The following is a 23,716-nucleotide window of genomic DNA, read 5'->3' as shown; positions in this document are numbered from 1 at the left end:
GACCTTCATACTTAATTAATAGCTACATTGCTTCAAAGATTTAAAGTTTTTATTCACAGGTTTACATAATTTTATTGTCCTTTGAATTTGAAACTATGGCAACACCTGATTAAGAACTAGAATATTAAACTGGGTGTTGTACCATCTATGACATAATGAATGTTAAATACATTTAAAATTTAAATTCCAAGTTTGTAACACTGTGTTATCTTTTTCGATTCTTTTTATATTCCTTTGAAAAATAGCCAAGAGACCACCTAGTCTGATACTATTACAGCAAAATGAGCCAGGTTCTTTATATTCCTTGACAGTCTTAATGTTCAATACACCACAGTGAGAATGTTCTGGAAGAATGGGAATCATTTCCTCTTGGCCTCTTCTCAAAACAACAGTCAATAGACATAAGATGAGTCTGGACAACCCCTTCAGAGAGACTGGCTGTGTTCGAATATGAAGAGGCACTGACAGCTGACATGTGACCAAACACTGTGCCGCAAGCATCACCCGACACTACGCCACTACAGCATCTATTTCCAGGATGACTCAGACTTGGCTTCAAAAAGTGGGACAGGCTGCCAAAAACTTAACGGAGCGAGCAAAAGCCAAAAGAAACAAAATCTTAACCAAATGCAAAAGTTAATTCGTGGTGTTAAACTCAAAGACTAAAGCCCCCTTCTACTCAACCCGTCAGCACGTTGTCCAAAGTTGATCCTGCTTTCCTGATTAAGCACCTTTTATTCCTCCACCGTATCTCCTGATGTTCCTCTCTTGCTGGTCATTGGTTATCCTGAGTCTAAAGTCCTGGTTTCTGTTCTTGCTACAACCTTGAAATGTGGAGAATGTCAGGGATTAAAACTTGTCCATGCATCTCTATTACAATTAGATAACTCTAAAACATTTTGGTAATCCAAACTTTGCAAGTGTCACATCTGCAGAGATGCTCCTGCAACTTCCTACTGCCTGTTGGCATCTGTTCTGGGATGCCCTATAGGCACATTACCTTGACAGCTCCAAACTGATCTCTCAGGGTTTATTTTGCAAAATGTCATCTGTACTTAAGTAAATTTAACTGTTATTCTTCCACTTGCTCAGGATAAACCCCTTGGTCCCTTTGTATTGCTCTTTTTCCTTAAGGGTAGGTCTTTTGCCTCTCTATTCAGGTCGTACCTGAAATCTGGCCCTACCTTCTTATTTCAAACCAGCTGCAATGGTCCCCCTCAATACGGCACAGATGTTCTCCTTAATTGGCCCCTGAAGTTGTAAAATCCAAGTCAGAGCTTATCAGTTCTGCTTTCATGCCCACAGTGGTTCTCCATTTCACTCACTGAGTAAGCCTTGCAATCATCTGGGTCTGGGACACAGTGCGGTCTGGAACAGCTAGCTCTTCAACTGTCTCCTGCTTAGGCTAAGTTCCCCTTACCCACATAGTTTGCCTTGCTATTTTTAGAACTGCCAGACATCAGCTTCCCTTGTTTCTCCTTACTTGCTACATGCTGTCTTTAAATACATCTTCTGTTAAAGGAATATCTTGACCATTCTTTTCTGTTTCTGGTTTTGAATAGGTTGTACAGTATACTGGGGAGGTAGAGGCTAGCCTGGGCTACGTGCGCCTGACTCTCCACCACCACCCCGTGCTAGGCTCACTACGTTCTATACAAAAGACTCAATCTTGGCAGTTCTCTTCCAGTACCGGAACACAGAGAAATGTAACGCCAATTGCTGAATGAAGGACATGTGCTGAGGGCTCAGGCCCAGGCTGGGTGTGGGGTCAATATCCCAGGTGAGCATTAAGTTCTGGTTAAACAGTTGGGCAGGGTCTTTCACTAGCTCACAATGTTGTCAATTGATTTTCTTCTTTTTCACATAATATTATTGTGCTGAGGGTGTAGCCCCGGGCCTTGTTGGGAGATGGTCCATGGGACCCTACCCCCTGCTCCGTGTCAGATGGTGTTCAGATCTGTGCCAGGAAGGGATGGGGTAAACAGACTCCCCATAACTCAAGGACTGACAGAGTGGACCAGGCTGTCTGTTCTGGGATGCCTGGTGCTGAGGGACATTGCCTCTCCACATCCTGCCGAGACCCATCTCCTCCTCTGGTTTCTTGGGTCTGTGATGCTACCATGGGGACTCAGTTGCAACTGTCCTCACTGTTCCCATATGTACACCATGTTCCTTCGTTCATTCTTTCCTCTCTTCATTTATGATGCTGGGGATGAAACCCAGGGTCGTTGTACATGCTAGGTAGGCAGACAGGCAGGCACTCAACCACTGAGTCACTACCCAGGCCACTTATCTTTTGAAACAGCCTCTCCCTAAAATGCCCAGAGTGAGCTCTCTGTATCCCAGGTTGGCCTTAAATTTGCAGCAATCATACTGCAAATCTCTTGAGTAGCTGAAAAATCAGTGGCCTGCCTGGTTTTCATTATGTTTTGTTGTTGGTTTTTTGGGGTTTTTTTTTTCTTGTTTTGTTTTCTTTTTCTCTTTTGTGAGACAAGAGCTCACTGCATAGTCTAGGCTGTCCTTGAAATCTCAGCAATGCACCTGCCTCTCCCTCTTGAGTGCTAGGTTGAAAGGCATGCACCACCAAACCAGGCTTAGACTGTTTTTTCTTGTTGTTGTTGTTGTTATTTTGTTTTGCTTTTTGTTTTTGGTTTTGATTTTGGTTTTTCATTTTCAAGACAGGGTTTTTTTCTGTAGCATCGGAACCTGTCCTGGAACTCTCTCTACATACCAGGCTGAACTGAAACTCACAGATGTCGTATCTGTCTGCCTCTGTCTCCTTTGAGTGCTGGGATTAAAAGTGTGTCCACTACTAGAATGGCCAAGATCAAAAACACTGATGACAACTTCTGCTGGAGAGGTTGTGGGGAAAGGGAACGCTTCTGCATTGCTGGTGGGAATGCAAGCTGGTAGAGCCCCTTTGGATGTCAGTGTGGCAATTTCTCAGAAAATTAGGAAACAACCTTCCTCAAGAGCCAGCAATACTACTTTTGGGTATATATTCAAAGGATGCTAAATTGTGTATGTGCTCAACTATGTTCATAGCAGCATTGTTTGTCATAGCCAGAACCTGGAAACAACCTAAATGCCCCTTGACCAAAGAATGGATAAGGAAAATGTGGTACATTTACACAATGAAGTACCACACAGCAGAAAAAAAAAAAAATAACGGCATCTTGAATTTTGCAGGCAAATGGATAGAGCTAGAAAACATTATTTTGAGTGAGGTATCTCAGACACAGAAAGACAATTATCACATGTACTCACTCATAAGTGGCTTTTAAACATAAAGCAAAGAAAACCAGCCTACAAAACACAATCCCAGAGAACCTAGACAACAGTGAGGACACTAAGAGAGACTTACATAGATCTAATTGATATAGGAAACAGAAAGTAGAAAAACACAAAATCTCCTGAGTAAATTGGGAGCATGGGGACCTCGAGGGGAGGGTTGATGTGGGAAGGGGAGAGGCAGGGAAGGGAGCAGAGAAAAGTGTAGAGCTCAATAAAAATCAATAAAAAAAAAAGATGAGGGGAAAAAAGTGTGTCCGCCACCGCCTGGTTTAGACTGGATTTTACATTTGCTTATTTAGAATTTGTGCACACAAACTGTGGCAAGCTCCAGACATTGAGCCGTGCCCCCAGCCCCTCACCTGGGGATCCTAGGCAGGGGTTCCACAGCTGAGTCATGTCCCTAATCCCCCTCCTCCTCTTATTCTTTTTGAGACAGAATCTCTAGGCTTACTACCTAAATTTAGCCTCTTCTCACCAGAGATTTTTTTACTCTGTCCTCACTTCAACAAGGCTGGGCTGCATCCTGTTTGGCTCTCAGATGGGTAAATAGGTGCTATGGTGTGTGTGTCCCCCAACATTCACCTACTGGTAACTCCCATTCCTTCTGCCTTTTTCAGGGTTGGTGATGGGAACCCAGACGTTATACCTTGCTACATCCCCTCCCTTTCTGCCATCCATGTGCTCCCCAATCCTTCCACCTTTAGGCATTGGACCACATGGAATTCCTTCTGGAAGCTCCCACCGTTCTGGGTCCTCTCAGTCTCCTGAACCTTGAGCCACATCAACTTCTTTTCCTCAGACAACCCACCATGTCTCCCACTCAGCAGACAAGATGGACAAGCAGCTGGAGATGTGGCTCGGTGCTCAAGAGTACCAACCCAGCGGCCACACCACATGCCTACTATAAGTCAACCATTTTTTAAAAAATCTTTGTTCAAATACTCCTTCATCCCATGACTCTCTCTGACAGTATTGCTCATCACTATAGTCTACATCACTTCTTGTACTCCGACTGACATGATATCATTCTATTTAATTTGCCTACTAGATTTCTGGTTTATATATTTGCTGCATGATAGAACACACTTCCCAGTATTCAGTAAATATTTGCTAAATAAAGCAATATATGAGAAACTTACAGTCAGCATCACCCTAAATGGAGGAAAGCTTGAGGCCATATCACTGAAGTCAGGAATTAGACAAGGAAGCCCAATGTCTTCACTTTATTTTCAATATGGTGCTCAATGTACTAGCTGGAGGAATAAGACAAGAGAAAGAAATGAAATATATACAAATGGGGGGCATCAAACTATACCTACATGCAGATAGCATGACATATATTAGAGATTACAAACATTTTACAAAAAAATTCTAGAAACAAGAAACAAATTTGACAACATGGTAAGATACAAATCAATAGTCTACCTATATCCCAATGACAATTATAGAGAGAAAAAGATTAGCAGCACGCTCCTGTTCATTATAGAAGCCAAGAAAATAAAATAAGAATAAACCTAACCAAGGAGGCAAAGGACCTTTACAATGAAATGCATAAACCTCTAAATAGATGAAAAAGGTGCTAGAAAATGTAAAAAAACACCCCATGCTCATGGATTGACAGAATTAAATTATAAAAAATGGCATTTTACCAAAAGCTATATATAGATTCACCACAATCCCAATCAAAATCCCCATCTCGTTATAGTACACACATAAAAAAAGAAGAAAAATTACCCTAAAATTCACATGGAACCACAAAAGACACAGACAGCCAAAAACAATCCTGAGCAAAAGGAACAATCCTGGAGCGGATGCCATTCCAAATCTAAGGACATATGTCATAGCCATAGTAATAGAAACAGTATGATACGAGCACAAAGCAGATATGGAGACCAGTGGAACAAAATCAAAGACCCAAACACGACTACACATAACTCCAGCCACACAATATTCGACAAAAATAAAAAAGCCAAAAACTTATGCTGGAGCAAAGAAAGCATTTTCAAGAAGTTGTTCTGGGAACACTGGATGTCTGTAAGCCAAAATAGGAAATTTGCCCTGTATCCATCAACATATGCAAAAACTAACTCCACAAGGGATAAGAACTAAATATGAAATCTGAGCCACTAAAACTGCTATAAGAAAATACATGTCCTTCCTGATACAGGTGTGGAGAAGGGTTTTCTTCATAGGACTCCATTTGCCCCAAAATCAAGTCCAAAAATTGACAAGTGGGGCTTCATAAAACTAAAAGCTTCTATATTGCTAAAGAAACAATCAATCAGGCGAAGAGAAGGCCTACAGACCTGGAGATACTCTTTGCCAGCTATACATATAACAAATAGTTAATAACCAACCCAAATATGTAAAGAAGTCAAAAACAACAGAGTCAAAAAAAATCTAATAACGCATTCCAAAAAAATGAGCCTGGGACATGAACAGAGAGTTCTCAAAAGAAGGAAAAAATAGCAAATAAATATCTCAAATACGTTCATCCTCTCTAGCAACTGGGGAGATGAAAGTTAAAACAATGTTGAGATTTAAATTACCCCGTCACAATAGCAAAGATGGACACAATAACAGACCGTAAATGCTAGAGATGGCATGGGGGAACAGGAACCCCAATTTCTATTAGTGGAATTTCAAACTGGTGCAGCCCCTATGCAATTAAGTATGGATAAGTCTCAAAAAACTAAAAGTAAGCCTATAACATAACTCAGCTATAGCACTCCTTGGTATATGACCAAATGACTTGGCGTCCTACTCCACAGATTCTTGCTCAGTCACGTTCACTGCTGCTGTATTCACGATAGATCGTAAATGCAAATGACCTAAATGCCCTTCAACAGACAAATGGATAAGGAAAATCCAGTATATATACCCTGTAAGATATTATTCTAATGTAAAGAAAAATCAAATAATTAGCTTTGCAGGTAAGTTGGTGGAACTAGGAAAGATCAAATTGAGTAACGTAACCTAGACCCAGAAAGTCAAATGTCACATGTTCTCTCTCATCTGAGACTTCTAGCTCCAAATCTCCAGATGTGAGTACATGTTCTGGAGTAACTAAAAAAAAAGCAGGAAAGCAAAAAGGGACCATTACCAGAATGGAGGAGTTAGGGGAGCAGTATAGAAGCGAATAGCAGGATGCAAAGTGATCTGTTGGGGAAATGGCAAAAGTGGGGTGATTGGGCATGGGGAAGGAGATGAATGCAAAAGAAGGGGTATGGGGGTAAAATAACAGTAAGTATGTCTGAAAAGAGTCAAAAGGAATCATATTGTTAGCTATCTACCTAAAATACTTCTAAGTCATATAAGTTGTTGTTAAAATGAACATATATAGTTTTAAAAATCCTGTCTGGGATAATAAAAGCTCCAAATCAAGCATGAGAAGCCCTCTTTTGAGTTGTTAGTCGGGGTTGCCCAAGAGACTCACAAAATATATAGGATATTGCTATTTCCCATAGCTGACTCCCAGAGGTGGAAGGTAGTCTCTATTGCTGCAGACAGCATGTACTTCAGATATTGGGCCCAGGGACTTCTGAGCTGGAACTAACCTGAAACTCTCCTCCTTAGGAAAACTAAATTCCATAGCACCAGAAGGCACCATTCAAACTTCCAAAGAAGGGAAGCAAACAACAGTCCTACCAAGCTATGGTGTGTATGAACCCCAGCAACAACCAGCATGGGATAGTAATTCTATAACCAGAGAGGCTCCACCACCTTTTGAAACAGCACCATGAGCTGAGAATCTAAGAGAGTGTTTTACACTCTGATTATGATAGTACTTAAAAAGAAATTGCCACCCAAAACATTTGTCATACTGCAGCCAAGTTTGAAGTTAGATAATAGGTACCCAAACAACCTAAACACAGCGGATAGTATGACTAAGTTGTGGCATTTTACAGATGAATGGAGTGACTATCGTCCACAGTAATGTAACATGTGTTATATTAATCAGTGTGTGAGATGAGCTTCAATGATCTGAACATGAATTTCCTTGATTTGGTCAATATATATTTTATCATGTTTTGAAATATCATACTGTGCCTCATAAATATGAACAGTTTAACTATGTAAAGTGTTAGAGGTGATAGAAATGTTAATTATCTTGATCATATCACAAACTTTATACACAAATTATAACATATGAATATATATGATGATATGTATAAATTTGTACAATTGAACTATTGGTAAAAGTGGAATTGAGTAATTTCTAATTAAAAACAAGATGTTGTCCTCTTGTCTTTGTACTTACCCAGAACCAATCCCTACTCTATCCCATTACTACAGCTCCCAGTGATGACCCCTAGTGATCACTGCGTGGCAGCAGACAAGGTTCCTGTGGGGCTGCCTGGAGACCTTCAACAGCAAAGAGCTCTGACCATGGACTATCCTGCCCACTGAAATTAACTCACTTGGGCTCTCATCTTATTAGAGTCTGATCTGTCTTTGCAAGAGTCAAAACATATTACTGTCTTATTATATTACATCATTCAAACAATCTCAAACTTTCCCAGGGAACATCTGGAGACTCCACTGCACTGCTTTGAAGGAAAGGCTGCATCACAAGAGGATCAGGGACTAAAGAGGGCTTGGTGACAGAGGAAAGATTACGAGAAAGTCTGAGAAGATTCAGGCTCCATTCTCTGTGGACTTCATGGTCTTCGGGAAGCAAGGCAAATTCATTAGGGTTCTGTGGCCACATGCTTTGTTGGCAATTGTGAAGATGAACCTAAGGGAATAATGTATTCAAATGGTATGGGGTTCTCCATGAGCTTAGACTGTGGTAACCACAGATTTATTGGTGACCTTCAGAGTGTGCTAGGTGCTGCTGCCTTCACCACTTGCATTTGAAGCTGAGCCTATGTACATGTATCAAAAATAGATTTTAAATAACATGAGTGATTGCCATGATCACAGAGGAACTATTATTAAAAATATTACTTTGATTAAAAATGTCAGTTTTGAGGAGCTTTTAATATCTCTTACCAGCACTGAACTGACATTAGTGACATTTCAATATTACTTTATAAAAGTTAGTTTTTCATTTGTATCTACATTTAACTGAGCTTTGTGTTCTTTGAGTTTGTAAGAGATGATAAAGTTCAGAATGTTTTAGTTTACAATGGAATTCATTGGCAATGTATAATCGACACCATATGCAAGGAACAAAAGTAAATATATTCCCAATAGTTCATCAGTCATTTTTTTAGGGTTCAGAGCATAATAACATCATAAACTGCTTACACAGGAAAGAGTATTACTAAATGTTAATCTTTTTAACATTAATAAAAGTGCACTTTTATTTCTCACCATGCCTCAAAATGGTTACAGTTCAAAATTACTCTTTCCTTGAGGCAACTGGAATATTTAACTTTTTTCATTTCTATTTTATGTGTATGAGTGTTTTGTCTGTATGTATGTCTGTGCACCATGTGCAGAAGTATCATCCAATCGCTTTCCTTTTTTGTTTTGTTTTGTTTGGCTAGCTTCCGGGCACAGATAACAAATGATCCAGTGAACATCATTTATACTGTAAATAACTCTTGTAAATCTTACTGACAGGGAGAAAATAACACTGTCAAGATGGAAGCTGGAGAGTTTGAGAACAAATATTTGTAAGGCAATGCTCTTCTTTCTGTGACACACTGCTTCACAATATCTTCTTGCGAGCCAGTTTCTCAATAACGATAATTAATACTTTAACATCACAAAGTACCTCGTGGTCTTTAGGGCATGTTTCATACGTTATTTCATAAGAGCAGGGATGGTGACAATGAGTTTAATTGCTACACATGCTTTGCACAACAGCAGTCTGTGAGCTTTGCCTTTGACCTGCCACCTAAGTAGTGGGCTGGGAAGAGGAGTGTGGACCTCCTGAGGTGGAAGTGTGCCATGATTTTACTATAACATTACAATGTCTTGGACATAGGGTTTGTATTATCTCAAATACAAAATGGCTCATGAATGTCCTGTCTTTTCACCAGGCAAAAACTTTGCTTCATTGTATGGCCAGTCACCTTGTCAAGGCAACTGATCCAGCCTATAGATGAAGAAATTGGGACTTCCCGGGTTATCATTCTCCTCTTAACTGCTTGAAAACTTTCTTTCTGCTCAGACTCAGTTCTTCCAATTATAAAATGAAGTGACAACAGCCCTGGTCTAACTGCTCCAAGGATGAAATGAATAAATTGATCTTTGATGTCGGATTCCCCTTTATATGCTGTGAATACTATTGGTTAATAAAGAAACTGTCTTGGGCCTGTGCAGGGAATCGAGGTAGGTGGGGAAAACTAAACTGAATGCTGGGAAAAGAAGGAGGAGTTAGAGAGAAGCCATGCAGCCCCACTGGAGACAGATGCCGGAACCTTGCTGGTAGGCCACAAAGCTCCTGGTAAAATATAAAATATTTAAAATGGGTTAATACTAGATGTAAGAGCTAGATAGCAATACACTTAAGTGATTGGCCAAGGAGTGATTCAAATAATATAATTTCTGTGTGATTATTTCAGTCTTAGCTGCCAAGTGGCCAGGAACCAAACTAACGACCCTCCCAACAACAGATCTTAAACACTTATTGAATGCTAAGAGCTATTATCATCACTACTGACACATTAGCTAACAGTACCTCCTTATAAATGCCCTTAAAAACTGAGCACACACTCCATGCTTCTCTTGGTCCATCACAGAGTGAAGCTGTTGGAGGTCATTGATATGCTAATCAATACGAATCAACCTATAACATAAAATCCAATATACACACAAACTGACTTCAAATTTTCAGTTAATAAATTTGAAAGTATTTACCCCTTAAGAAAGAAATTATATTTGACAGTTTCATAGTCTTAAAGCAAATGAATAGCAGCAAACAGGTTAAAACTTATGTCATTTTCTCAACTTAGTCTATAAATTTCCACCTAACTATATTAATATTCAAACAGTACATCTTTAAAGAAGTCTTCTTGGGCTCATGGAAACTGCACTGCCGTGGCCCTGTACTTCAGCAGACTGTATCAGGCAGCTATTCAGACTAGAGACAGGAATTTTATGCCGACAATGTGGTATTTACTTTCTCTTAAAGGTATAATAGAGCTCACTATTTTATTAAAATGTTTCATCTTTGACAATGAAATCCTAAGCTACCCTTATTTTATGAAGCCTTCATGATCAGGAGAGTTCATCTTCTGAAACAGACTCTAGAATTCTCTGGCTGTGTTATTCAGCATGAATTCACTTTTCTTTTCTTCCCTTTTTTTGAGAATCTTTACCTGCAAAAGGGAGACATTATTAATTCCATCACTTCAGATTTGATTATAGATTTAAAAAAATGTTCAAAAGTTATAAAAACAATACACTGATATCCTACTTTCAGTGATCTTATTGTGTGCAAAAGTCACTTGTTTTAATATGAAAAGCCAGTTGCAAAACAGAATGCCTTCATTTCTAACTTCCAGTAAAAGTTACAAAGCACAACCCTTTACCCTACTTGAACAAAAGCCTTTTGGTAGCATTTCTTTCCAGAGAAAGCCAAGGTGCCCATGGCTTCTGGGAAAGGGATATTGTCTTAAGAAAATAGAAAAGACTGCTCTCTTTATCTTTCCCACCCAGAAGGCTAAAGAGAAAGCTGGGCTCTCCTGCTTCCGCATGCTTCCTTTTGTGCACACTGTGGGATGACTTGCTATCTCTTCTGGCTTTTAAAGCCCAAAGTCTACCCTGAAGAACTGACACACAAAGAGAAATAGAAATATCCTGAACTGGTGAATAGACTCCCGCAAGTGTTTTCATTTCTTGGTCCTCAAATTGAAAATGACAGAAACAATTCAATGCTTCATTCTCCTTGGCACTTAGGTCTCCAACCTTAGGGTTCTGAGGGGGTTTCTATTCATAGCGCTTCAGTGGTGCATCTCATTTACTTTGCTTGACCTAGCAATTCGTTCTACTCGTTCCCCTCTTTTAGCCCAAATTTCCAGTCTTCAACTGTAACAAGATGGACAGCAAGAGATAATTTTCTTTATTAGGATTGAATGAAATAAAACTAACCTAAGAAATATCAAGACTCTGAGCAGAGCCGCTTTCACCACTTTTTGAATCAATACAGGACTTCATTGACCAAATTGGCTTCCATCCCATAATGATGTGAGAGGCTTGGACAGAAGTATCTGATATATAGTTATTTAGGATATACATATATATACACATATATATATACACATATGTGTATATATATGTGTATATATATGTATATATATGTATATCTAATTCATCTTTGAATGTTGTATTTGTTTATAGTTCTCCAATTACAGTATATAGCAACCACAGGTCTGATTTACCAATGACAGATATTGACCATTACTCTCTGGATCAAAGTGGACTTATAAAGAAGATGATACAGATCAGTTGGTAGTAATTGCTTCCATGTGCAAAGCCCAGAATTTTATCTTCAGTGCCATGCAAACCTGATATGCTGATGCACATCTTTAACCCCAGCATTAAACAAAGGAAAACTGGAGGGTCACACGTTTAAGGCTATCCTTGACTGTGTTAGTAATTTGAGGCCAACCTGTGGTATATGAGACACTGCCTCAAAGTAAATGCATGATAAGTCGATGACAGCCTGGGCAACAAAATTTGGAAACCGGGGTATCATATTTCATTCAGTTTTATGTTTCTATACTGATGTCTATACAGCTATGGGAGTAGCTATCTATGTCCACTTTATTGGGTAGCTTTTGTGGAAATATGTTTTCGGCCTTTCTCTATGGTGCGCTTTGGGTGGGTGCTTTGGCTTAGGTCACTGGGGAACTCAGAAGCATGTTCTCTGTGTGGATTCCTCTCCTTGTATCCACATCAGCTGAGTCTGTGGATGACTTGATAGTGCAGACGCAGTGGCGTATGGAAGCGGTTGTAGGGATCAGGGAGCATGGGTTTGTGCTCCATAGTTGAGCACCAGGGCACTAGGCCTTGTGGTGGTAGCAACTGCTCTCTGTGATGCAGGGTAGAGAACACCCTGCCCCTAGCGCCATCAAGGCCATCACAGGTGGACAGGAAGCATCACATCACTGATTGTCATGGTCACTGGGCTAGTAAACCTCCCATAGAAGACTCAAGCCCATTGTGTGGTGCCAGGCTGTGTTCCTTACAGTCACAGAGCCCCAGCTAGAGACCAGGTGACCTTTTCCAGGTCCTACAGGAGGAATAGAGGAAATGCTTGGGGTCTGTGGCACTTGTAAACATGGACCCAAGGATGTCCCAGGAAACAAGCTCAGGTGTGTTGTGGCTCACAGCTCTGGCAGCTGCAGCCCTTTAATGGTGGAAGTTGCATGAGGTCTTTATCAAGTGCCAAGGGTTAAGTACAAGGGAAACCAGTGCTTTTATCAGCAACAGCTGCAGTTATAGGTCCCCCATGCCACTGTAGGTACAGGACACAGACTGGGTGTTGCCTGGGGCCTAAGGCCTGTGGCTACTGTAGCTCAGATTCTACAGCTGAAAGAAAGTGGCGGAAACTGAATAACAATCAAGATATTGTAGAATTTAATAAAGGCATTTGAAATAATCTTTGGGGGAACGAAGGAACTGCTGTCTTCATTTACTCCACACAATTTCCAAGGAGAAGCCGCAAATTAATGGAGGCTGCAAGGGGTGCACAGGCCACTTTGGCCAGCAGGGTCTATTTACACCACACTCATCCAGTGACAAGAACTGAACTAAGGAATGGTTGAATTGGGCAGGAACAAGTGGCTGGGGAGGCAGTGGTTGTGATCACAAACAGATTACTTGCTGAGACATTTCTAGATATCCAAACCACACTGAATCTCCTCTGGTTGCCTGATGCATCTATGCTTCTAGTGTTGGTCATGGACATTTTTGCTGTGCCGAGCAAAAATGTTGGACAACCAACTTCATTGTCCTTTGATCCATTCCGCTCTTCCCACAGGGAGTGAGGGGAGGCATTAGGAGCAAGCAACGTGTAACATTAGCTTAACCACTATAGTTTCTATTATTCTCTGTGTTTCATAAGTTTCATGAATTGTGTTCCCAGAAACCAACAGAGAGCAATGGGGCATCTCTGGGTGTGGAAAAGATTATAATTGACAAGTACACGTGGGGAGAATCGAACTGAAGTTGTTTTACTGTTGGGTCTGTGCTGAGAAACAAGGAGCCTTGGATGTGTTTGGCAAGTTCTGATCCACTGGATTCCACCCCCGAACGTTTCCTCATTACTGGCAACTGAATGATTAAACCTTGGGCCTTGCATACAGCTAGCAAACTCTTTCCTACTGAATTAACTCCTACCCTCTCGCCTTTATCTTATTATTTTGATGTATGGTCTCATTAAGTAGCCCAAACGGGCCTTGGATTTACACTCTACTCCAGGAAGGCCTTGAGCTTCTGATCCACACATAATCCAAACATAATTGAGCAGTTAGGAATCTGGGCCTGATCTGACATTTAATGTGTTTTCCAACTCTCATCGATGGCTAAGGGGATACAGCTCTTGCACAAGACCCTTTTCCACATAAATCAAGCTTAATGTGTGTACACAAGCCAAAAAGGATGATTTATTCTGAAGAAGATATTGTAGTCCTGTACTGAAGGACATTCACTATCCTAATAGTCAACTGCTTGCTAATATGGCACCCTTTTCTCTATTATACCTGTCTTTGAGTGACATTATCTGGCCCCTAGGCTATGAACACGATCTCTATCCTGGATTACCAAGATTTCCCCTAACTGGCTGCCCTTCCTTACTCCTTGGCCCTTCATCCTTTGCCTTACAGCCAGGGTTAGGACCTTGTCATTTCTAGCTTCACAGAATGTGCAGCTTTTCAGGAGACAGTGCAGTTAGCTGCTGGGTCTCAGGCGTCAGAGCCAGGCTGACACGGAGCGCTCTACCCCTTGTTAGATGTCAGCGGTCACAGGCCAGTTCTATCACCCGACAATTGAGTGTTCTCATCTCTATGATGGAAAATTTTGTGAAACTGAATTGAGGGTCATGTGTGATAATGCTTAGCATAGAATCTTTCACGTGGCAAACACCAAGGTACGACTACTTTTAACAGGATAAAATGGTATTATTTTAATATAGAAGTCCTTCTGGTAGGGGGGAAATCAGATACGGTCACCTCTTAGTGTGCAAATCAACACATTTACACATTCCTGATATTTAATCTGTGTTTAAAGGGAAAATGAGAGCATCTTGAAGCGTAGCAATAAATCTGGTCCCTGTCATTTTCCATTTTCCAACCTCATGTGGCTGTATCAGTAGAGCAAAATTCAATTATTTCTCCTCAAAATGAATATTCACTTTATATTGTTTCTTAGTCGATCTTCCAGTCACATTGCAGTCTTACGCAATCAGCAACTACAACAAAACTCACCATTTCAAGTCCAGCGTGGTGACACATACTTGTAATCTTGTAATCCTTAAAAAGCAGCAACAGGGAGAATCCCAGAGTTCAAGACCAGCATACCGGGTACCATAAGATCCAGTCTTAAAGAATAACAATAAAAATCAAACTCTGGACTATCCTAGGGCATGAGGTTTTCACAGGCAGCAAGGGCATCCTTTCCTGCCACTTAGTTTTGATGACAGGCTGTTTTTCAGCACAACGACTCAATAATTCTTCAGTTGAAGCAGAGTGATAAGTGTTAAGACAGAGCAAACATATGGTAAAGACTAAGCAGATAAGGGGCAGATAGCTGCAGATGTCTAATTAGAAGTCAGTTTCGGTTCCATCACCTGGCTTATCACACAGATAAAAACCACAACCATGAAGATGTTAATGACATTGTGCCCACACTACTGTTTTTCATTTAAAATGATGTCAATAATTGCAAAAGTAGATGGATAGAGAAACTGACTCACATGTATCAGACTTGGGAAGGGCATATAAATTTTTTTAACAAGTATCAACTGGTACTATAGATCTAGGCTAACATCACAACTTAATGTGTTTTTAGGAAAGAACAAAAATAGATAAAGCATTTGTGATGTGGGTGGTTGTTATTTTAGAAGGGTGGAAAGAGATGAAAAGGACCTTGTGTTTCTTAGCAAACATGACCAATACGTGAATTAGAAAGTTCAGGACATTCGCGATGCATACAATAAGTGAAATGAAATCCTAGGGGAAGTCTTCATAGAGGACCTAATGTGGCTAAATTCCCAGGAACTGTAGAATAAGTAAAAGAAAATGAGTCCCCCCACCCCAACACACCGCTGTTCTTTGTGTGTGTTTCTTTTTATTGAAAATAGGTTTATTTTTTTCACATGAAATCTCCTGGCTGTGGTTTCCCCTCCCTATTAGAAAACAATATAACAATATATGGTTATAACAATAAAATATAATCAGATAAAACAAAAGCTAACATATAAGAATTGAACAAAACAAATAAGCAGAAGCAAGGGGGTGCAAGAAAAAAAAAAACATAAGAAACCAGAGACTCACTCATTTGCACACTAAGGAATCCCATAATAGTACTAAACTGAACACTATAATACATATACAAAGGAGCTATATGATAAAAAGAGAGAGAAAAATTAAAAATATACACATAAGTGAAATAATATAAAGTAAAAATAAAAAAATCAAAGGATAGAACTAGAAAAGAGAGATGGCTCAGAGGTTAAGAACACTGATTGCTCTTCCAGAGGTCCTGAGTTCAATTCCCGGCAACCACATGATGGCTCACAACCATCTGTGATGAGATCTGATGCCCTCTTCTGTATGTATAGAGAATGCTGAATACATAATAAATTCAATCTTCAAAATAAATAAAAATAGAAACCTAATATTTTTAAACAGGAAGGACATTGACAAAACATGATGAGACAAACAATCTCCAAAGACACCTCTGAGCTAATTTTCTGCCAGTGCGCCACTGTTGGGCATGCAGCCTACTCTAAAGGGGAGTTTATTTCCACCGTGAGATTCCCTTGGAGAAAACTAAATTTTGTTTTCCTTTTTTCTCTCTTTTTTTTCCTATGAGACAAAGGCTCAAACTCATAAATATACACCTCCCTTTGACTCCCTAATGCTGGAATTAAAGTCATGCACCACCACCGCCCTAACAAAATTAAAATTTCAGTTGCAAGTGGTTATCAACTGGAAATTGATTTTGGGTTGGAATAGGAGGATTAAAGTCATGCACCACCACCACCCCAACAAAATTAAAATTTCAGTTGCAAATGGTTATCAACTTGAAGTTGATTATGGGTTGGAACAGGAACAAGTACCCACTTCTTTCATCTCTAGGACACTAACTGGTGAAGATCCATACAGGCCGTGTGCATGATGCCTCCCACTGTGGGTTCACACTGCTTTGTTGATGTTGTTTTATGGGGTCGAGTTTTCTGTCTGCCTTCATCTCTGACTCTCACACTCTTTCCACCTCCTCTTTCGTAGGACTCACTGTTCCCTGAGAACAGGGATTTGATGGAGACATCCCATTTAGAGCTGAGTGGTCTAAGGTCTGTCATTCTCTAATGTCTGGCTGTGGTTCTCTCTATATGTTCCCATCTGCTGCAGGAAGAAGCTTCTCTGATGATGGCTGAGCAAGAGACTGATCTATGAGTGTAGCAGAATGCAGTGGAAGTCATTGTAATGCTACTTGGCTTTACCTTAGATCCCTGAGTAGTCTAGTCTCAGGTCCTTAGTCACCCAAGTTATACAGAATTGTGTGTAGGTTCCTTCTATTAAAATGACTCAAGTGAACTCAGATATTGGTTGGTTACTGCCACAAATTTTGTGCCTCCATGCACTACCGTATCTTATGGGCACAACACTATTGTAGATCAAAGGGTTTGTGCCTGGTTTGTGTTTACATTTCTTCTTTGGTAGCATGCAGCATACCTTCCAGTATTAGCTTTCCATACTAACCCTCAAATGGCCTTTAATTTTAGCTATATTTTCCTTTGTTACCTCTATCATTTCCCTTCTTTCCAATCTCTCCCAGTTGAGCCTCCAGTTCCAATACCCCCAACCAATAATTATTAACTATTCTACTTCCCTTTCCTAAGGATGCCCTGCTACCCACAACCTAATCCCTTACTCTAAACCTAATCTCTGTCACTTTGGCTTGATTATCATTGACTTAACTGCTAATATCCACATATAAGTGAGTACATACCATATTTGTCTGTCCGCGTCTGCAGAACCTCACTCAGGATGACATATTTCTAGTTCCATCCATTTGCATGAAAAGTTTATGATGCCATTTTTAAAGACTGAGTAATATTCCATTTTGTAAATATACACATTATATTTATTCATTATTCATCTGAGTGACATTATTTCTGGCTATTATGATTAGAGAAGAAGTGAACATGATTGAGCAAGTACGATGATGCAACTTTTGGGTATATGCCCAAGAATTCTAAAGCTGCATATTGTTATACATAAATTTCCATCTTCCTGAGGAATTGCCACACTGATTTCCACAGTGGCTGTACAAGTTGGCATTTCCACTTGCAGTGTTTGTTCCACAAACTCACCGGAATGAGCTGATACTTGCTTTATTGATCCTCAATGCTTCGGTGGGTATAAGATGAAATCTCAAAGTACCTTTGATTTGCACTGCCCTGGTGACTGAAGATAAGCAGCATCGCTTTAAGTGTTTCTCAGCCGTTTCAGTTTCCTCTTTTGAAAATACAGTTTTATTGACAGTGTCCTTTGCCTTTTAAAAGTTTTTCAGTTTCAAACGTTCCCATTTACTAATTGTTTCATTGGTTCTTTGTATTATCTTTGATGTTGGTGGTTTTGGTTCTATTCTATTGATTTCAGCCCTGAGTTTATATAAATATAAACAGACATGGGTGAATGATAATGTGATAACAACTAGGCTCACAGCTGGAAAGTTCCTCCCAAGTCTTTTGGTACATGTCCTTTGCTGACTGTGGCATCCTCACCCTGTCTCTGATCTGGATTTTCTTTGGAGTCCCACTCCGTGGAACAAGTAGCAACCCTTTTGTGCCATTTTGTGTTCTCTTTGGGGGCTCTTATTTTTTTTTCACACCAGTGGAAATGTATGATAAGTAACCATATTTATCCCTAAACCAACCAGCGAAGAGAGCGCATGGAGATGCTCTCATTTTACTGAACGACCCTTTCTACACACCGCGGGTGATAGGAGAATGGAGTAAAAGGAGTTCGCGGGTGGGGAGAACTAATTTGTACTAAACAGAAAGTGAAACTAGTACCACCGTGACTGGAGCACCAAGGACAGACAGATTCTCCTGGCTCCTCAGCCTCCTCACTGCTCTCTTCAAAGCTGTTTTATTTTTCTCTCTCCTACAGGGCACATCTCAAGCTACCTTCAGAGAACTTTCATATATATCAAGGACTCTTCCTTGTTTCCTCATCCTCTTTATTATCAACTCACATTTATTTATTTCTGGAATTATCTCATGATATATAATGTCCATGCTTGTTGGTTTTGTTTTCTCTCTCTCTGCTTCTCTCTCTCTCTCTCTCTCTCTCTCTCTCTCTCTCTCTCTCTCTCTCTCTCTCTCTCTCTGTCTCTCTGTCTGTCTCTCTCTCTCTTTCTCTTTCTCTTCCACTAGTTTTTATCCACTGCATGATAATTCTGTGCTGGAAGGACAGAGTGCCTTTGTTTCAGTGCCCCAGCCCCTACAACTGCGCTTGACACATGGAGAGTGCACAGCAAGATACCTATGTGAACAAGCGCCAGATAGTGTGGTCACATGCCTTCCCCAGTGAGACACGCTCCTCACTAAGGAGCAATATCCCACCCCAGGTATCTGTCCCAAAGTCTAATAGGATTTGGTTCATCACAGCCCATTGTGATAAAACTGTCATTCTGGTAATAGTTTTATATTTGTAAATATTTTTGTGATTATATTATAATTATGTAATTTCTTTCTTCCCTTTCCTTTCTCTTCCTTGTACCTCCAATGTTGCTCTTTTAAAATTCATGGCATTTTTAGTTGTTATTATATGCATATAAATAGATATAATTTAAGAACACATGTATATGTATATATATTCTTTCAGGCTCTCCATTTGGTATTGAATAACTGACTGGCTTCACATTCTTTCCATTGCCTATAGGAGGTCTTGTAATAGAAGCCCAAGGGTTAGTTAAACCCACCCAAAGTGGTATGTAGCAATGTGTAAATGTACGTCTTTCTTCCATCTATCTCCTAGCCTGGTGAAAAGAGTTCAATAGGAGACAGGTTTTATTCTGTGAATAACAAGCAGCATTTAATTACAGCAGACAGAATGGGAGCAAAGTAATTTACATTGAAGTTACCTGAATCCTCCAGGGGTGTCTTTCACTAATTGCTGTCCGCTGTCAGACCAGGCTGGCAGAACAGATCTCAGCTTCCTGCTGCTACTGGGTTTTGTACATAGATGTGGGAGATCTTCTCACATTTTGAAGGGCCGAGTTTATAATGAGTAAAGTTGTAGGGAAATTCCTTTGAAGAAGATTACTTATGCAATTTAAAACAATAAATGTAGAAGCATAATTCGTGTTTTTTAAATACTCTCATATGACACACCAAATCAGCACAGTCTACTTGATTAATATTGACATTGGAAAAGAGACAAGACAAAGTTGCGGTTGCAAAGATGACAGTTAATTGGATAGACTGTAAAAATAAAGTTTTTCAAAAATCAATGCTAAAAATTTGTTAGGCTTAATTTCTAGGGAATGTCAAAAAGATGATACAAAATGACTCATGACTTATGAATCTTCCCACAGTGAAGATCTAATTTTGCAGGTGGCATCCCAGGCAGCCGGTAATAACAAACAGGTCATGGATGTACAGGGGATGAGTAGTGGGTTAGAAAATGCCCCTGTTAAGCTGTGTTTTTATTTATCACTTGCATGTCTCTACATTGTGCACTTGTAGTTTTCCTTTTATGAGTACAAATGTGATATATGTGTATATACACGTTCACATGATCTGCCTGTTTCAGCTCCCGCCCTCACCAGTGCCAGGCTTACAAGCATATACCATCATTCAAAGTCTTCTTGCTTACTTTCTGTTCTGGCTAGGTTGTGTCAATTTGATACAAACCCTATCTGGGAAGAAGGAACTTCATTGGGAAAATGCCTATAATCGTACTGCCTGTGGTCATGTCGGTAGGGCACTTTCTTAGTTAGTGATTGAATTGGCAAGGCCCATCTTATTGTGTGTAGTGCCACCCCTGGGCCGATGGTTCTGGGTTGTAGAAGAAAACAGACTTAGCTGCGGAGTGGTGGTGCCCACCTTTATTCCTAGAGGGAAGGCAGAGGAATTTGAGGCCAGTCTGGTCTGCAGAGTGAGTTCTAGGACAGCCAGTGTTACACAGAGAAACCCTGTCTCAAAAAAAAAAAAAAACAAATAATAAGAAAGAGAGAGAGAGAGAGAGAGAGAGAGACAGAAACAGTTCTTTGGGGTCCCTGCTTCATGAGTCTGACAGATATTCTGCAGGACACAGAAGAAAGTGACTGACAAACTGCCAATCTTGGTGGAACTGTCTTTGAAATTTCCTGCTTCATGGGAAAGTCTGCCAGATACTATGGGCCTGTAGGCTGAAAAATGGGTGCCCCAACATTACAGAAGAACTTTGGGTGACTATCAGGTAGTGATATGTCTCCATCACTTCTAGATAGTCCAAGGTAAGTTCAACTTGCTATATGCAGGACTCAAAGTCTCTATAATAAAGGAAACTCAAGTCAGTCAATCATTCTGCTAAATGTTCAAGATAAGTTTGGTATTTTAAGGTGTTTCCATTAATAGTTCTGCTTTCTGTGTGTGCTGAGAAAAATGTTTTATGTCTCTCTGCACTAGTGTGGCCTTACCCCTATGTGGGAAAGCAGATTTCTAGAACTGGAAATAGTTACAGTGCTAAGGAAGAGACCCAAATCACATGAATTATTAGCCATGATGACCTGTACCTGAGTGTTGCTTTTACATCTACATTTGATGCAACCTTCCTGTGCATACCTGGTAGGAGGATGATGGCTAACTAGAATGTTAACTTGGTACAGCTCATAAAGGCAATGATCAAATCATTTAACAAGTAATTGCTCTGTGGGTATCACCTGGACTGAAAACTGTGTGCTTTCTTTTTCTAGCTATAGTTGTCTATACTCTATGAACAAATCAAAATTTTAACCTCAAAGAAGAGATACAATAGAAGTCAGGATTGGATAATGAACCCGGGTCTAGAATTAGAACTAGACATCCCACATGAAGCTATAGCTATGGAATCAATTATCTAGGTGAAAAATTAGAATTAAAAATTAAGAATGTCTCTAACCCTCCAGAGTAACATTTCCTTGTGGTTAAAATTTTGATTTCTTCTTTTATTTTGCTATTACACAAAATTTCTGTTTGGGAATGTAAAAGAATAGTCTCATTACAGGAGAACTCAGAGAACAATATAGTACCATTTACCTTTCTTTACAATATAATTATCCTTTCTCTGTTTATGAAATACTAATGGCAGGGTGCAGATAAGAGGTAAGGGTTCTGTAGAGTCTGTGGACATAACTAAGTCACTCTCCTTCAGCAACCGTCGATTTCCTGTAGCTCTTCATCTAGGAGTTGTGTGAATCTTGCCTCCACTCTTCTTGGTGTGTTGATAGGTGTGGTCTTTTCACCTTTTGTGCAAGAAACTGTACTGAGATTCCATGGGAACAATATCCCTGTCATGTCTAGAAGATACTATCATTGAACAGTCAGTCAATTCCATCATGGTGTTGTGCTGGCTTTAAAGGCAAGTATGATTGTTGATAATGTGTCTCCCCTAGTACTTACACAGTGCCTTTCAACACCATGAGAGTTGGCCCTCAGGAAGAAGGCTTTCAAGACAAGTGCCAACTTGAAATATCGATGTTCTCTGACTGAAGCATGTGGTGTCTTCAGCAATAGAGTCTTACCTTCTGGCAGGGCAACCAAAAGCAATAGCAAAAGCTTATATTGTTTGGGATGGCATCGCTTGGATGCCTCTGACCAATAACTTAAGGAAGAACAGGTTTGTTTGGGCAAGGAAGGCTGTGCAACAGTCACGGAAAGCAGGTGGCAGGAAAAGGAATCTGGCCAGTCACATTCATCGACACATGAAGCACACAGACAGAACAGGAATCATAAAAGGCTGTAAAAACTTCCCACAGTGACATACTTCCTTCAGTGACATCTCCCCTCCCTAAGGTTATAGAACGTTCCTAAAGAGTACCGCCATTTGGAGATCAAACATTCAAATACATAAGCCTATAGGAGTACATTTTTTAGACAAGCCACCACAGACAATTTTTTGAAACCATGTGGGTTTTTTTTTCTGCTGCTGCTGAATCAGGAAGACCTCTTCTAAAGGAGCTCTGGCATGCCACCTGCAAAGCAAACAGAGCACGAAGCTGTGTTAAACTCTGTTTTTTAATATATTTATATTTATTATTTATACAGTGTTCTGTCTGCATAGAAGAGGGAACCAAATCAAATTGCAGATAGTTATGAGCCACCATATGGTTGCTGGGAATTGAACTCAGGACCTCTGGGAAGAGCAGCCAGTGCTCTTAAAGACCTCTGAGCCATCTCACCAGCCCTAAACTCTGTGTGTGTGTGTGTGTGTGTGTGCGTGTGTGTGTGTGTGTCTATAATTCCTTCCCAAAGTCTCTCAGATTTTAGGTGGATTCAGTTGGCACACATTGGCACACCAATTTGTTGTAGGAGGCGGCTTGTTTGTTCCCGGCTGCCCAGATGGAAAGGTTCCAGCTGTAAGTTTGTGTCATTCCCCTCTGGTGGCTCCATGGCTTCTCCTTGACTCCGCCTTCTTTCTCCCAGCATTTAGTTTACTTTGCCCCACCTATCTCTACTCTGCCCTATCACAGGCCAAGGCAGCTTCTTTATTCATTAACCAATAAAAGCAACACATATACAAAAGGACTTCCCATCATCAGTTGGTTATCCAATACCAGATGGTCAGTCTCAAGAACATATGCATACAAATAATATTCAGACTGAACAAGCTGTATTTAGAAGTCTGTCTGTCTGTCTGTCTGTCTCTCTCTCTCTCTCTCTCTCTCTCTCTCTGTGTGTGTGTGTGTGTGTGTGTGTGCGCGCGCGTGTGCGCGCTCGCACGTTTGTGTAAGTATGGTATATGCATGGATTTGTGCACATGTGTCTACAGGTGTGCTTGTCTATATACGTGCATTTGGAGAAGTTGGAAGTCAGGTATCTTCCTCTATTGCTTTCTACCTCGTTTTCTGAAACAAGGGCTCTCGCTGAAGCTGGAGCTCTCCATTTAGCCTGGGTTGGCTAGCCAATGAACCCGAGAGGTCTTCCTGCCTATGCTTCCCCAACGTTGGAATACCAGAGGAAATCACTATGCTGGCTTTCCTGTGGGTTCTGGGGATCTGAACTCAGACACTCATGCTTATGCAGCAACCTCTTGATTCTTTTTGAGCC

The sequence above is a fragment of the Arvicola amphibius genome, chromosome 11, assembly GCF_903992535.2.
Source record: "Arvicola amphibius chromosome 11, mArvAmp1.2, whole genome shotgun sequence".
Classification (NCBI taxonomy): domain Eukaryota; kingdom Metazoa; phylum Chordata; class Mammalia; order Rodentia; family Cricetidae; genus Arvicola; species Arvicola amphibius.
Note: the sequence above shows the minus strand (reverse complement) of the source record.